At 37.1% G+C, this 16,316-nt stretch overlaps 1 protein-coding gene and 1 long non-coding RNA gene across 2 annotated transcripts in view; both read right to left on the bottom strand.

Annotated features, from left to right (window-relative positions):
- LOC127988002 (uncharacterized protein DDB_G0271670-like) overlaps positions 1 to 16,316 on the bottom strand; it is a 327,998-nt gene that overhangs the window by 300,195 nt on the left and 11,487 nt on the right. The gene's annotated exons all lie outside the window — the stretch shown is intronic.
- Positions 362 to 3,368, bottom strand: LOC127987161 (uncharacterized). Its single transcript, XR_008161074.1, has 3 exons — positions 2,898 to 3,368; positions 2,032 to 2,064; positions 362 to 453 (listed from the first exon to the last, which is right to left on the bottom strand). It is a non-coding gene; the product is annotated as an uncharacterized LOC127987161 (long non-coding RNA).

The following is a 16,316-nucleotide window of genomic DNA, read 5'->3' as shown; positions in this document are numbered from 1 at the left end:
TACGTCTAATAGACAGGCAATATGGGTCTAGGCTAAAACAAGGCTGATTTTGGGCTGTCAGTGAAAATCTAATAGACGTCTAACCATAGCCTAAGAATAGACTAGTCATCCATTACACTACATATACATGTAATAGACAACAAAATGAGGCATAAGGATTCTTTCACTCAAATATATCAGGTTCTCATAAATGAAAATCCATCCAAACTAATTGAATATAAAGGGATTTATTTTGAACAATTATATAGACAACAACAACTTGGACAACATTCAAACATAAAAATGAACAAATAAAACATTGGAAAAATATGTAAAACAATTAATTTTTAAGAATTAACTGTTTACTTTAGATCCATAGACCCCCTGCCCTCCCTGGTGCTTGTTTGAAATGATTAGAAATAGCATTTTTTATTTCACATTCCGTAGCTGATGGAAAGCTGGTCATCACTGCGTCTGCCAAATGAGAAAAAGGAAAGAATTATTGCTCAAAAAAAACATTGACAATACTTTTTAACTAATTAGTCAATCACTTTTGCTAGGATGATTTAATAGATAGAGTTAACAGAATATAGATTGAGACTATATAATTTATATCAATATAGACAATAATTTATATCAATATTATAATTAATATCAATAATTGAACATTTTTGCTTGTGTAATGGTGATGCAATACGGCGTGTAACGATACGCGTATTGAACAATTCTGTACAAGGCATATATATGTGTATATATATATATATATATATATATATATATATATATATATATATATATATATATATATACATATATATATATATAGGCTATATAGACACACACATATACATACATATCTGAAATTTTCTTCTCGAATGTTCATTTTTATCAAGCTCATATATGCAAGTTCTGTAATTTCACTTAAATGGCAATGAAAATGACCTATTAATTTTCAGCGAGAGCATTAACTCGATCTCTCAAGCGACGCCATTCTCTTAGATATTTGGGATCCATAACTTCTGAATATGGAAATAAAATTAAAATTATAATTGATTATGTAACACTGTTATCCCAAGACATGTCTGACTACTACCATAATGTGTTTTGAAACTGAAATACAGTATTTTTTTTAATTATCATTCTAATGAAGGTGAAAACAGATTTTATTTTCATTTCTACTTTAGTTCTTCCCTCAAGTTTAAAGGAATAGTTCACTTTGAAATTAAATTTTGGTATGTTTTAGCTTACCTTAAGGACGTCCAAGATGTAGGTGTCTTTGTTTCCGCAGTAGTTTCAATTTTTTAGGTCAAACTATTCTTGTCTGTCAGTCATATAATGCAGGTCTATGGTCATCACCTAAAAAGGCCATGCACAGAGAAGTCCAAATTAAACAATTCCCCATCGTAAGTACACATTGATGGACTAAGACACGAAACGAGCAGTCTGTGTGAGAAAATGAACAGTATTTATATCGTTTTTACCTCTTGTACACAGCCACGTCCAAGTGATATGAGGGCTCGCGTGCTTCCAGGTGTGTGATGCGTCCGCGTTCTGGCTTAATTTGCGCAAGCGCCGCACTTAGACTAAGCCAGCGCAGAATGTGCACACACCGAAGCACGCGCGCCCTCAGATCACTTCGACGTTGCTGTGTTATAAGAGGTAAAACGATATAAATACTGTTCGTTTTCTGACACAAACCGCTCGTTTCGTGTCTTAGGCTATCAGTGTGTATGGTGGGGAATTGTTTAATTTGGACTTCTCTGTGCATGCTCTTTCAGGTGGTGACCATATAGACCTGCATTATATGACTGACAGACAAGAACAGTTTGACCTAAAAATATAAAAATTGAAACTACTGCGGAAACAAAGACACCTACATCTTGGATGCCCATAAGGTAAGCTTAAACATATCAAAATTTAATTTCAAAGTGAACTATCATTATAAATCATTCTTTATCACTTACTCATATAACTCTAATAAACATAAAATACTTATAGGCGTAGTTCACTTAAAAAAAAATAAAAAACAACAACATGTAATCATTTACTCACTTTCACTTGGTTCCAAACCTGTATGGCTTTCTTCTGTTGAACACACACAAAAAATATATATTTTCATGAATGTTGGTAACAAGACATTTAATGGTAGTCACTGACAAGTGTTCTGTATATTCAATTGCTGTACTTTGTTGACTGATTGCAGGATAATTTCCAATAAACAGTGTCTTTAAATCAAATAAAGTGGATTACATCACTCCAGTTCTGAGGTTTTTACACTGGCTATCTGTCTGTCAAAAAAATTCATATCCAAAAACTACAGTTGGTTATTAAATTAACATTTTAAGGCCAAAGTAAATTCCTAATCTTCTGATGCACTATGAACCATCCAGAGCAGACCTCTCAGGACATCTGGGACAGTAGCCAGCTACTTTTATATCTCCAAAGTCAAAACAAAACATGGAGAAGCAGCATTCAGATTTATATCTGAAACAAATTCACTGAAAACTGAATGTATGCTGCATATTTTAATTATTTACGAACAAGTTTAAAGACTTTATGTTTGCCACTACCTTTTATTAAATGGAGAGGATTTTTTTTTTAAATTTCTTTTCATGTTGCACTATGCTGCTGTTAAATTTTATGTAAAGTACTTACAGAATTTGCTTTAAATCAACTCTAATTTAAATACAAATAAATACTGGTATCTTTATAATAATAAAAAAAATAGTAATGATAAGTTTCATAGTTTCATGCTTACCACATTCATTGAATTTGCAATAACACGTGGAAGGTAACGTTAACTTTTTGGAGAAAAGTAGTACTCTGCAATGTTAATGTTAAAATGTCACGGTTTCTACACATTATAACAGCTAACTAATTTAAACAATAAACATATCAAAAATGACACGCATACTTACAAGATCGAAGTAGAAATGTGAAGGTTTTCACTCAGACTGTTGCTCACCCGTTGCTCTCCGACAGCTGCCTCGTGTAAAATAAAATGGCGGAAATGTTTATCGCGAGATTTGGCTTAAGTGATCTAGTCACGCAATGGCATTAGTTCCAGTAGACATGTCTCAGTAGTGTTTCAATTGTGCCATCTAGCGGTTGGGAAATGCAATTGCATTTGATTAGATATTTTTATCGTAGATTGTGTATGAATGTTTGACAGAAAATATATATTAAGCTGTGTAAGCGAAAACATTTCAAAGACTAATATTCTAGGTCGCTGGTCTAAATCTGAGCCCAGATTGCAATAATTTCGCCAGGTGGGCTAAAGCAGACCGCATATAGCCCGTCCAATTCGGAGCTAAATCGTGATCTACCATGCCGTGAAATGACGTATTGAACCTTGATATCATACCAATGCGAACATGATTGAATATTAACCATTTGATGCACTGCCTGGCAAAAAAATACAATTAATCAGTTTTGACAAAAAGTGGTCTACAATAGCCGGGTCTGAATACGAGCTAAATCGTGGCTACGCACAGCCTACACATATAACATGTAAAATAAAGTAAACCAAACAACTTGTATTCACTGTAGACTCTGCGTACATGATGGAATATCATACATCTCACAAGTTATTTAGCAAAAAAAATACATTTATCCAGATTAAATGTTATTTGGGCTAAAAGTGGGTTACACATAGCCGGACTATATCTGGTCTATATTTAACCCAGACGTTGAAATGACGGCTATTGCTTGCTGGGAAATAAAGACAAAATAATAATTAAAGCTGCAAGCAGCGATGAACGGGCCCTCGCACCCGGGCTCACCGCCATCGTGTGGCTTTGGTAAAAAGGTAAACGTTGAGAAATATGCATTTAAACTCATAAACATAAGTGCAATATATCAAAGTTTATTCCATATGTGTGCCAATCTTCCTGTGGCCAGCAGGTGGAGCTATCTTTATAATGGAATATTGGCCTTCAGATGTGTTCAAGCCAGGACCCTTATCACACATGTGAAGTTTGGGCAAGATCGGACATTTTATGCCTGAGTTAAAACATCTTTTATTCCCATGGTGAGACATCAAACTTCGTCATGGCGTCATGGACACGCCTTTTAACAAAAACTCAAGATCTTCACAACTAAACATCACACAGGTCTTTAGATTAGACTGACCACAAAAAAGACATTAATGTCATAAAATTTCTAGGAGTAGTTTGTCACAGTGTAAAATATGTAACTTCCTGTTGCCAATAGGTGGCGCTATGACTATAACTGAATATTGGCATGTAGATCTGTTCAGGTCAAGAGTCTTATCAAACATGTGAAGTTTGGGGCAGATTGGACATTGTATGTCTGAGTTATGGCACCATCATTTTTCATGGCGAATCATCAAAATTTGTCAGGCCGCCATGGACACGCCCTTTAACAAAACCTCAATTCCTTCGCAATTTAACATCACAAAGGGCTTTAGATTACACTGACCAAGTTTGGTGTTGATCTGAATAAATCTCTAGGAGGAGTTCGTTAAAATACAACCCCTGAAAATGACAAAAACAACACCAATTTTGCAGGGGAAATTAAAAATAACCGACTTCCTGTTGGGATTCGGATTTCGTACCAAGAGACTTTTTTGTAGCTATTGGTGTGTTACATATGTTTACCGATTTTCGTACATGTACATGACATGTAGCTCGAGGCGCACTCCATTGAAAATGTATAGGTGGCGCTATCGAGCCATTTTGCCACACCGAATGGAATATTAGCCTCCAGATGTGTGCAGGTCAGTACTCTTATCAAACATGTGAAGTTTGGGCAAGATCTGATATTTTATGCCTGAGTTACAACAACTTCTACTCCCATGGCGAGACATCGAACTTTGACATGACGCCATGGACACGCCCTTTAACGAAAATTCAAGATCTTCACAATTTAACATCGTACAGGCCTTTAGATTAGACTGACCACAAAAAAGTCATTGATGTCATAAAATTTCTAGGAGTAGTTCTTCGCAGCGTAAAATATGACACTTCCTGTTGCCAATAGGTGGCGCTATGAATATAACTGAATATGGGCATGTCAATCTATTCAGTTTCAGAGTCTTATCAACCATGTGAAGTTTGGGGCAGATTGGACATTGTATGTCTGAGTTATAGCAACTTCATTTTTCATGGCGAATCATCGAAATTCGCCAGGCCGCCACTGACACGCCCTTCGACGAAAACTCAAAAGCTTCGCAATTTAACATCGCAAAGGCCTTTAGATTAGGCATACCAAATTTGGTGTTGATCTGAATGAATCTCTTGGAGGAGTTCGTTAGAATACAACGCATGGAAATGACAAAAATGACACAAAATTTGCTCATAATATTAGAAATAACCGACTTCCTGTTGGGTTTCGGATTTTGCTCCAAGAGACTTTTTTGTAGGTATTAGAGAGTTACATGAGTATACCGATTTTCATACATGTACATGAAACGTAGCTCGAGGCGCACACCGTTGAACGTGTATAGGTGGCGCTGTTGAGCAATTTTGCCACACCCACTTCTGAAACCCACATCAGACATAAATTTTCGCCAGTTCTGAGGTGTGTGCAAAGTTTCATGACTTTTTGAGTATGTTTAGGCCCTCAAAAATGCGATTCATTTTGGAGAAGTATAATAATAATAATAATGAGAAATATGCGTTTAAACTCATAAATATAAGTAGAATATATCAATGTTTATTCCATATATGTGCCAATCTTCCTGTTGCCAGCAGGTGGTGCTATCATTATAATGGAATATTGGCCTTCAGATGTGTTCAGGGCAGGACTCTTATCGAACATGTGAAGTTTGGGGAAGATTGAACATTTTATGCCTCAGTTACAACAACTTCTCTTGCTGTGGCGAGACGTCAAATTTTGTCATGGCGCCATGGACACGCCCTTTAACAAAAACTCAAGATCTCCACAATTTAACATTGCTCAGGCCTTAAGATTAGACTGACCACAAAAAATACATTAATGTCAAAAGATTTCTAGGAGTAGTTTGTCGCAGCGTAAAATATGTCACTTCCTGTTGCCAGCAGGTGGCGCTATGACTATAACTGAATATGGGCATGTAGCTCTCTTAAGGGCAGAAGTCTTATCTAACATGTGAAGTTTGGGGCAGATTGGACATTGTATGTCTGAGTTACAGCAACTTCCTTTTTCATGGCGAAACATCGAAATCTGTCAGGTCGCCATGGACATGCCCTTTAACGAAACCTCAAGATCTTGGCAATTTAACATCGCAAAGGACTTTAGATTTAACTGACCAAGTTTGGTGGTGATCTGAATAAATCTCCAGGAGGAGTTTGTTAAAGTACATCCCCAGAAAATGGCAAAAACAACGCCAATTTTGCAGAGAAAATTCTAAATAACCTACTTCCTGTTGGGATTCGGATTTCCTACCAAGAGACTTTGTATTAGGTATTTTGTAGGTATCTACCAATGCATTTACTAATGTTAAAAAATGAGACATTATTTTAATTTGTTACCAAATCCTTAAGTAATTAAAAGTGTTTTGTTATAAATTTATTGACCTATAAGCATTTGTGAAATAGTTCTGCTTGCATCACAGCTTGGTCGTCATCTGTGAGCTGAACAGTTTTACTGTTACATCCATGAGATTATATAAATTCAGATTAATGTCAATCACAGGGTGTCAGAGGTCAGTATCAAATGAGTTTGAAATTATGGCCCCTCTTTATATTAAGTGGCCTTAACTACTATGTACTTACATTTTAATTAATAATTTAGTACAATGTACTTATTGTGTACATACATGTTTTTACATTGTACTTATATTTCAAAAAAAAAAAAACTACATGTAATTACATCTGTATTTAATTTCTGTAATTGCATTTATAAATACACTGTTGACCCATACTTTACACCTTAACCCACCCTTAAACTTACCCATACCTCCAACCCTCTCCCTAACCTTACCCCTATCCCACCTCAATAGCAGCAAAAGTGTTTTAAAATACAATATGAACACAATAAGTACATTGTGCTTATTTTTTATGTAAGTACATAGTAGTTAAGGCCACCTAATATAAAGTGGGACTAAAGTTATTATTTGCAGCACAAATAAGTATTTTTAGAATTATTTTTTAATCACTGAAACTGTCAGAAAAGGATAAGGCCTAAGAGATTTCTTAAGCTGTAATGAAAACAGCACAATTAGCAACAACAACAAAAATCTGGTGATTAAAGAGATGTTTAAGTCCCTCTCTCTCTCCCTGTCTGTCTGCCACTCAGCTCATGCCCATCCCCCACTCACACTCACTCACACACACACACACACACACACACACACACACACACACACACACACACACACACACACACACACACACACACACACACACACTCAGTCAGCACACATACATTCCTCAAACAGAGGGACAGAGTGAGATGAGATGTCTGACAGTTTTTTAATTTTCTTTTAATCATACAGTGTCGTAAAGTCATGAAACTATGCATATTTCCTCAGAATGATTTGATCTCTGTATGAGAAAATGCTTTTAAGTGTTTGGAAGCTGCAATTTAAAAATACAAGACAGTTAATGATTCCTTTTTTGACTGTCATTTAAAAAAATCACCACGACAAAACCGTTCAAGCTAACCAAAATCTGTTTGCAATTTAAGTTCCTCAATGTTTTTGCAACATGTAGATAAAGTTTGGTGAGTATAGTGAACTTTTCCTCTGAGGAGTATGGATTAAATCACAGCTCAATTTTTTTTCAAAAATCCATATTCAAATCAAAATAGCCGACTTCCTGTTGGTCGTAGCTGATAACTGTGAATTAGAAAGTTGTCCGTCTTGATAAGAACAATATACGTACCGAGTTTGGTGTCTGTAACTAAAACTAACCCCCCCACTTTTGACAAAAGGTGGCGCTATAGAGTGCCTCTTCCACGCCCTTGTAAAAGCTTTTTCCATTGTCTAGCTATCAATAATACTGATATGTGTTTTGACTTTCATGTAAATCTGAGCTTGTTATCTGCCTCAAAATCACCATAACAGAATATTCACGTTTGACACGTTGCCATGGCAACAATATATAAGATATCAATATTCCCACAACAGGTTTACATCGGCCATGTTTTGGCATTATTCTGATGAAGTTTGAAGCAAATCGAGTAAAAATAAGATGCTGAATTCAAAGCATTTTGAAAATGACTCAATTTCCTGCTGCCAGTTGGTGGCGCTATAACGTTGACTCTTAATAGTCACATATATACGATCGGTATCATACTTCGAACAAACCGATGAAGTTTGATCAAACTCAGGTAATGTATGTGGATGTTATTAGGCATTTCCTGTTTCTAATTTTTTGCCCTAAATTCAACGCCACGCCACGGGCAAACCCTTCGAGATATCAAAAATCCCCTCGCAATTTTTCATCCCCATTGTCTTGAGATCATTTTCACCGAGTTTCGAAGCAAACGGTTGAAAGCCCTCAGAGGAGTATTTCAAATTCCAGAGCATGCTTTTTTTAAACAGCCCTGAATAGCTGACTTCCTGTTGGGCGGAGCCTATGACATAGAGCGCAAAAGTTGTTCAGCTCAATGAGATCTATAAGTGTACTGAGTTTCATATAAATACATGCAAGTGTGTGTGAGCTATGGTTCAAGGTTTCTGACTGTGTTCCAGGGGGCGCTGTAGAGCCCCTGTGCCACGCCCGGGTCCCAGCCTCTGTGGCGTCCTGATGGCCGCAGGTTCCAATGTGTGTGCCAATTTTCAAGAGTTTTTGAGTATGTTAAGGCCCCCAAAAACCCCCGGAAGGTTCATAAAAAATAAAAATAATAATTAAAGCTGCAAGCAGCGATGAACGGGCCCTCGCACCCGGGCTCACCGGCAGCGAGTGACTTTAGTAAATAGGTGAACGGTGAGAAATATGCATTTAAACTCATAAATATAAGTAGAATATATCAATGTTTATTCCATATATGTGCCAATCTTCCTGTTGCCAGCAGGTGGCGCTATCATTATAATGGAATCTTGGCCTTCAGATGTGTTCAGGGCAGGACTCTTATCGAACATGTGAAGTTTGGGGAAGATTGAAAATTTTATGCCTCAGCTACAACAACTTCTCTTGCTGTGGCGAGACGTCAAATTTTGTCATGGCGCCATGGACACGCCCTTTAACAAAAACTCAAGATCTCCACAATTTAACATTGCTCAGGCCTTAAGATTAGACTGACCACAAAAAATACATTAATGTCACAAGATTTCTAGGAGTAGTTTGTCACAGCGTAAAACATGTCACTTCCTGTTGCCAGCAGGTGGCGCTATGACTATAACTGAATATGGGCATGTAGCTCTGTTAAGGGCAGAAGTCTTATCTAACATGTGAAGTTTGGGGCAGATTGGACATTGTATGTCTGAGTTACAGCAACTTCCTTTTTCATGGCGAAACATCGAAATCTGTCATGTCGCCATGGACACGCCCTTTAACGAAACCTCAAGATCTTCGCAATTTAACATCGTAAAGGCCTTTAGATTTAACTGACCAAGTTTGGTGGTGATCTGAATAAATCTCCAGGAGGAGTTTTTTAAAGTACATCCCCAGAAAATGGCAAAAACAACGCCAATTTTGCAGAGAAAATTCTAAATAACCGACTTCCTGTTGGGATTCGGATTTCCTACCAAGAGACTTTGTGGTAGGCATTTACTAATATTAAAAAATGAGACATTATTTTAATTTGTTACCAAATCCTTAAGTAATTAAAAGTGTTTTGTTATAAATTTATTGACCTATAAGCATTTGTGAAATAGTTCTGCTTGCATCACAGCTTGGTCGTCATCTGTGAGCTGAACAGTTTTACTGTTACATCCATGAGATTATATCAATTCAGATTAATGTCAATCACAGGGTGTCAGAGGTCAGTATCAAATGAGTTTGAAATTATGGACCCATTTTATATTAAGTGGCCTTAACTACTATGTACTTACATTTTAATTAATAATTTAGTACAATGTACTTATTGTGTACATACATGTTTTTACATTGTACTTATATTAAAAAAAAAAAAAAAAAACTACATGTAATTACATCTGTATTTAATTTCTGTAATTCCATTTATAAATACACTGTTGACCCATACTTTACACCTTAACCCACCCTTAAACTTACCCATACCTCCAACCCTCTCCATAACCTTACCCCTATCCCACCTCAATAGCAGCAAAAGTGTTTTACAATACAATATGAACACAATAAGTACATTGTACTTATTTTTTTATGTAAGTACATAGTAGTTAAGGCCACCTAATATAAAGTGGGACCGAAATGATTATTTGCAGCACAAATAAGTATTTTTAGAATTTTTTTTAAATCAATGAAACTGTCAGAAAAGGATACGGCCTAAGAGATTTCTTAAGCTGTAATGAAAACAGCACAATTAGCAAAAAAAAAAAAAAAAAAAAAAAAAACAATTTAAAATAATATTTTTTTTCTGGTGATTAAAGAGATGTTTAAGTCCCTCTCTCTCTCCCTGTCTGTCTGCCACTCAGCTCATGCCCATCCCCCACTCACACTCACACACACACACACACACACACACTCAGTCAGCACACATACATTCCTCAAACAGAGGGACAGAGTGAGATGAGATGTCTGACAGTTTTTTAATTTTCTTTTAATCATACAGTGTCGTAAAGTCATGAAACTATGCATATTTCCTCAGAATGATTTGATCTCTGTATGAGAAAATGCTTTCAAGTGTTTGGAAGCTGCAATTTAAAGATACAAGACAGTTAATGATTCCTTTTTTGACTGTCATTTCAAAAAATCACCACGACAAAACCGTTCAAGCTAACCAAAATCCGTTTGCAATTTAAGTTCCTCAATGTTTTTGCAACATGTAGATAAAGTTTGGTGAGTATAGTGAACTTTTCCTCTGAGAAGTATGGATTAAATCACAGCTCAATTTTTTTTTCAAAAATCCATATTCAAATCAAAATAGCCGACTTCCTGTTGGTCGTAGCTGATAACTGTGAATTAGAAAGTTGTCCGTCTTGATAAGAACAATATACGTAACGAGTTTGGTGTCTGTAGCTAAAACTAACCCCCCCACTTTTGACAAAAGATGGCGCTATAGAGTGCCTCTTCCACACCCTTGTAAAAGCTTTTTCCATTGTCCAGCTATCAATAATACTGATATGTGTTTTGAGTTTCATGTAAATCTGAGGTTGTTATCTGCCTCAAAATCACCATAACAGAATATTCACGTTTGACACGTTGCCATGGCAACAATATATAAGATATCAATATTCCCACGACAGGTTTACATCGGCCATGCTTTGTCATTATTCTGATGAAGTTTGAAGCAAATCGAGTAAAAATAAGATGCTGAATTCAAAGCATTTTGAAAATGACTCAATTTCCTGCTGCCAGTTGGTGGCGCTATAACATTGACTCTTAATAGTCACATATATACGATCGGTATCATACTTCGAACAAACCGATGAAGTTTGATCAAACTCAGGTAATGTATGTGGATGTTATTAGGCATTTCCTGTTTCTAATTTTTTGCCCTAAATTCAACGCCACGCCACGGGCAAACCCTTCGAGATATCAAAAATCGCCTCGCAATTTTTCATCCCCAATGTCTTGAGATCATGTTCACCGAGTTTCGAAGCAAACGGTTGAAAGTCCTCAGAGGAGTATTTCAAATTCCAGAGCATGCTTTTTTTAAACAGCCCTGAATAGCTGACTTCCTGTTGGGCGGAGCCTATGACATAGAGTGCAAAAGTTGTTCAGCTCAATGAGATCTATAAGTGTACTGAGTTTCATATAAATACATGCAAGTGTGTGTGAGCTATGGTTCAAGGTTTCTGACTGTGTTCCAGGAGGCGCTGTAGAGCCCCTGTGCCACGCCCGGGTCCCAGCCTCTGTGGCGTCCTGATGGCCGCAGGTTCCAATGTGTGTGCCAATTTTCAAGAGTTTTTGAGTATGTTAAGGCCCCCAAAAACCCCCGGAAGGTTCATAAAAAATAAAAATAATAATAAGAAGAATAATCCTTAGGGGAACAATAGGGCCCTGCGCCCATTGGCTCGGGCCCTAATAAGAAGAATAATCCTTAGGGGAACAATAGGGCCCTGCGCCCATTGGCTCGGGCCCTAACAAGGCGGCAGTGGTTCTCGCGTAGTCCTTCTACGTCATCACCACATAGTGTGCATTATAAGTGAAGTGATAAGTCTCTTAAAGGGCACACTGCACTATAATGTGATGTATGCAAAATGCATAGTTTTGGCCGTTACAAAGTCTCCATCCACAAACAGATGTACATCGTCTGCAGATAGAAGGTATTTCATTGCACTTTAACAAGTAATCTGAACGGCCTATATATGTGCAATATTTTAAATGAGCCCTCACTAAATGAGTTTATGGCACAGTTATGTTAGAAAACGCATCTCATTCTTGTTTCTGTGGCGGTGCATTCGTCTCGTCGTGAGGCGCGCGCTCCGGAGCGCTGATGCATCAGTTCAATTTAACTTTACTCCAAATATATCAACTTACCTGTTTTGAATACTTTATATTTAACGTGTTCGTTTATGCCCAATATTAGTGTTAAACGGCTGGACTTTAAATTAAATCTACTATTGATTTTCACCGTTGAATGATTTTGCAGAACACTGATAACTTCCGTGTGCAGATTTGTCACAGGACGCGCAATATGACAGCTGCGTCCGTCTGTATATGAACTAGCTGTTTTAAATACAGTATTTTTATATTTAACATTAGTTTATCAGTATGTTTGAAAGTATTTCGATTATTGGAGATTCCACGGGCTCTTTCTCGCACACCTGTGTGGTTTAAAACACCAAATAGTTATGCTATGACAAGAACAAATAATCTCTCTCTTACTCCACCCATGCACAATAATATTGTGTATCGTCGATCTCACGGGCTGACGATATGACGATTTGAAAAATGACCCATATCGCCCAACACTAATGTATATCCAATCTATTATTTATATAATCTGATATAGTTAATCAATATCATACCCCACCTCCCCCAAATACAGTCCCTACTAGATTTCGCTGCTCTTTTTTTGTTTTTTTTACAGCCTAAAATGACTGATTTTTTTGGCTTTTCTCAATTTACAGTGATATGTGCAGCATTTTTTTTTTTTTGCAGTGAAAATATACCACGGACCACATTCTTCTTACACTATTATGACTTTTCTGATTCGAGAACCACTGTATAGACTCCAGACTAACGTTTGACAACACCAGCACTAGTGCCATTAATTTCTGCAGAAGGTGAGACCAGCACCTGACAGTAAAGCACTCACCCTAATCACACATACATCTCAGAGATGTTTATTTAATGTCTGCATTTACATATGCAAGATATATTTTTAAGAGTGCTTGTTCATCTGCAGTATGTCTCTAAGATGTTTCGTGTCAGATGTCAAATAGACATTTATTAGAATGCATGTAAAACTGCTTCTGAGACGTTTATTAGAGTACACAGCAGATGATTCCCAGATCCTTACCAGATGTCTTACAGATGTAATAAATAATGATAAAATGTTCTTTTATTACGGTCATTCATTATTTCTAACTATAATTTAATACAAACCCGATTCCAAAAAAGGCGCTCCTAGCAAACTTACTCAAATCTTATGAAACAAACAGCAGATGGGTCTCTGTTTAGATCGGGGGTGAAAGATAGAAACATAAGGATGACCCAGATATACAGTATAGTGTATGTACGACCTGTAATTATTTATTCTGCAATCGGCGCTAAAACGTCACCTGTATGGAACATGGTTAGTCTACGTTAGCTAAAATAAAAAAGGGCTGGCAGCTAAATAGACACTCCGTTAAAGTAAACATGAGCCACACACCTGTGCTTGAGCACTCCTATGCAGCGCTCAATGATCAATCTCGTCCGTGAGTGCACATAGTTGTACAATACAGCCAAAAATACCGGGTATGCCGGAATGTCTTCGAAATTTGTCCTTAGTGCGTGTGGCCTCCTCCTGAGTGGGTAGACGAACATGTATTTGAGCCTGACTTTGAAGGGCCAGAGACACTCGTCGTATCGCCCGGCAGGCTGTACTTCTGCTTACATTTACCATATCAGCGAATGTATTTTGGAAAGATCCACTGGCATAAAATCGAAGAGATATTAGCACCTGCAGTGTTGGGGACAGCGCTCCGTTCCTGTCTGTTGTGTGCCGTAGCTGTGGTGATAACTCGTTGATTTATTCTAACAGTTCAACGCTGATGAAACGAAACCTGTCTCCATATAAATCTAGAGGATTGGCGCGGCCTCTCATTACTCTTTCATGCCTGAAAGCCTGTCTATCGTGTAGCCTGTTGTAAGGAGTGAAATTATTTCCTTATGAAATGAATTCTTTGTGAAGCCAGACTTTCAGGAACTCTTGCAATGCAAATGCAGATGCACCAAAACAATGGGCTTTGAACTCTTTGTGAAGCCAAACACTCAAGAACTCTCGCAATGATTTGATCAGATAGGAAGATCTAGAAGAAAGACCATTTACTCTTTGATCCCTTCACCCATCCTTTCCCCCTGGGTACATGGTCCAGGTCACTAAAAGTTGACAGAGAAATGCCAAGAACTCAAGCTACTATTCTCACATGAAACATTTATTATATCTTCAGGATTCATGATTGTAAACTTTTCATGTTTGGGATCATTTTAAAGGTCTTTGTGCGATTGGTAAATTGGTCTCAATTTCACAGTAGTCACTTGTATTATAAGAAAGATTGAAAACTTTTGTAGAATTGTGTTCTGCTGAGATGGGGGTGTGTCCCCCTTTAGGGGTCTGTGAGAATATTTATCTCCAGCCAGGTGTGACCCTGATGTGATCACAGGAACCTAAAGAACCAAAAGGTCTTTTGTTTTTACAACTGATTTGAAGATTTCTTTGTTGTCTGGTCTGAGTATTTAAGGGAAGTGACAAAACACTACTGTGCAATTCTGTAGCCAGAAAGCCCGTAGTGTGGAGTGTATTTCATATGCTCCATACTATGTATCTTCCTGAAGTCAGGTATACTATTATTTATTCAAAAATGGCGTAAGATTTAGTCCCAGACGTAGCACTACGGCTATGCAACGGGTATACATTCTACGCACAACTTAAAGTGCATTTTACATCCAGCCTCGTCTGATGACCGGGTGTACGTCCAGCTGGTGCAACCAGCCCCAGGTTTTTTTAGCCAACATAGAAATCCTGGACAGGACGTGTCCCTGAAAAATGGCACATCTGGCCTAATGTTAATGCTACTTCAGATGCAGATTCTGGGCCACCTCTGCACTGGAAAGACACATTTTGTTGATATTAATTTCATTTGATTTGTAACAGCCCTATAGTGTCTTACTATTTGAATTGAATATATGGATTGAATGTAAGCAGGCAACATGAAACATAATGCTTATGTTTAGGGATGCGACGAAATGAAAATTCTTGGCGGAGGCCGAAACCTAACAAAATTAAAACACTGGGCCAAATACTGAACATGGTTTTATGAGTTTTTTTCCCCCATGTATTTTGCCAGTTACGCTAACGTTCTAAAATAACGGTCACCTTAAAAACTCACTCTGGGGGGGACCGCTAGAATATTTTAAACTCACCACTGAAAAGGTTAAGAGTGTGTACCTGGTTTACGCTGGTTGCTGTTTGATAGCGTCATGTCATTTTTTCGGTACAGTTTATTCTGTCTTTTCTTTTATTTTGGCTGAACACGAAAGAGTCGAATCATTTCCGTTGCCAAACATTTGGTGCATCCCTACTAATGTTTACTTTTAAAAATGGCCTTATAAAGGTAAAAATGCCCATAAAGGAAAAAATGTAACATAATAAACATATTGTAAAAGTTAATTTCTGATACTCCTGCAAACTAACCACTGCATAGAATATGAAGAATATCAAAAGCTTTGACCACAGCAGTCCTAAACCTCCCAAAATACCAGCACAATAACACGCTCCGCAAAATATTGTCTTATTATTATCAACAGAGTTCCAGAAAATATCAAGTTATCATTTTTTTGTCATTATCACATACCCCTACAGTAGTGTTATATATGATCCATAGTTATACCGTCTTATCGTCAGCCTGTGAGATCGCCCATAAATGATATTATCATGTTTATTTATTGAATTATTTGGTCTCATAGCCAGAGAGTGAGCCAACTTCAGCATAAAGCTAAAAGCAGCCTACTGTCAGTGTGATCCACTAACTACAAACATCTTTTAGTCAGGTAACATATGCATGGATGTCATGTCATCACATTACATTTTTAATATGACTGAATTTGCATTTAACATGATAACAGTTTAATTAAAACATTTTAAGTTACTAATTATAA

Source organism: Carassius gibelio, chromosome B22, assembly GCF_023724105.1.
Source record: "Carassius gibelio isolate Cgi1373 ecotype wild population from Czech Republic chromosome B22, carGib1.2-hapl.c, whole genome shotgun sequence".
NCBI lineage: Eukaryota > Metazoa > Chordata > Actinopteri > Cypriniformes > Cyprinidae > Carassius > Carassius gibelio.
The sequence above is the reverse complement of the archived record's forward strand: the minus strand, read 5'-3'. Positions and strand labels throughout refer to the sequence as shown.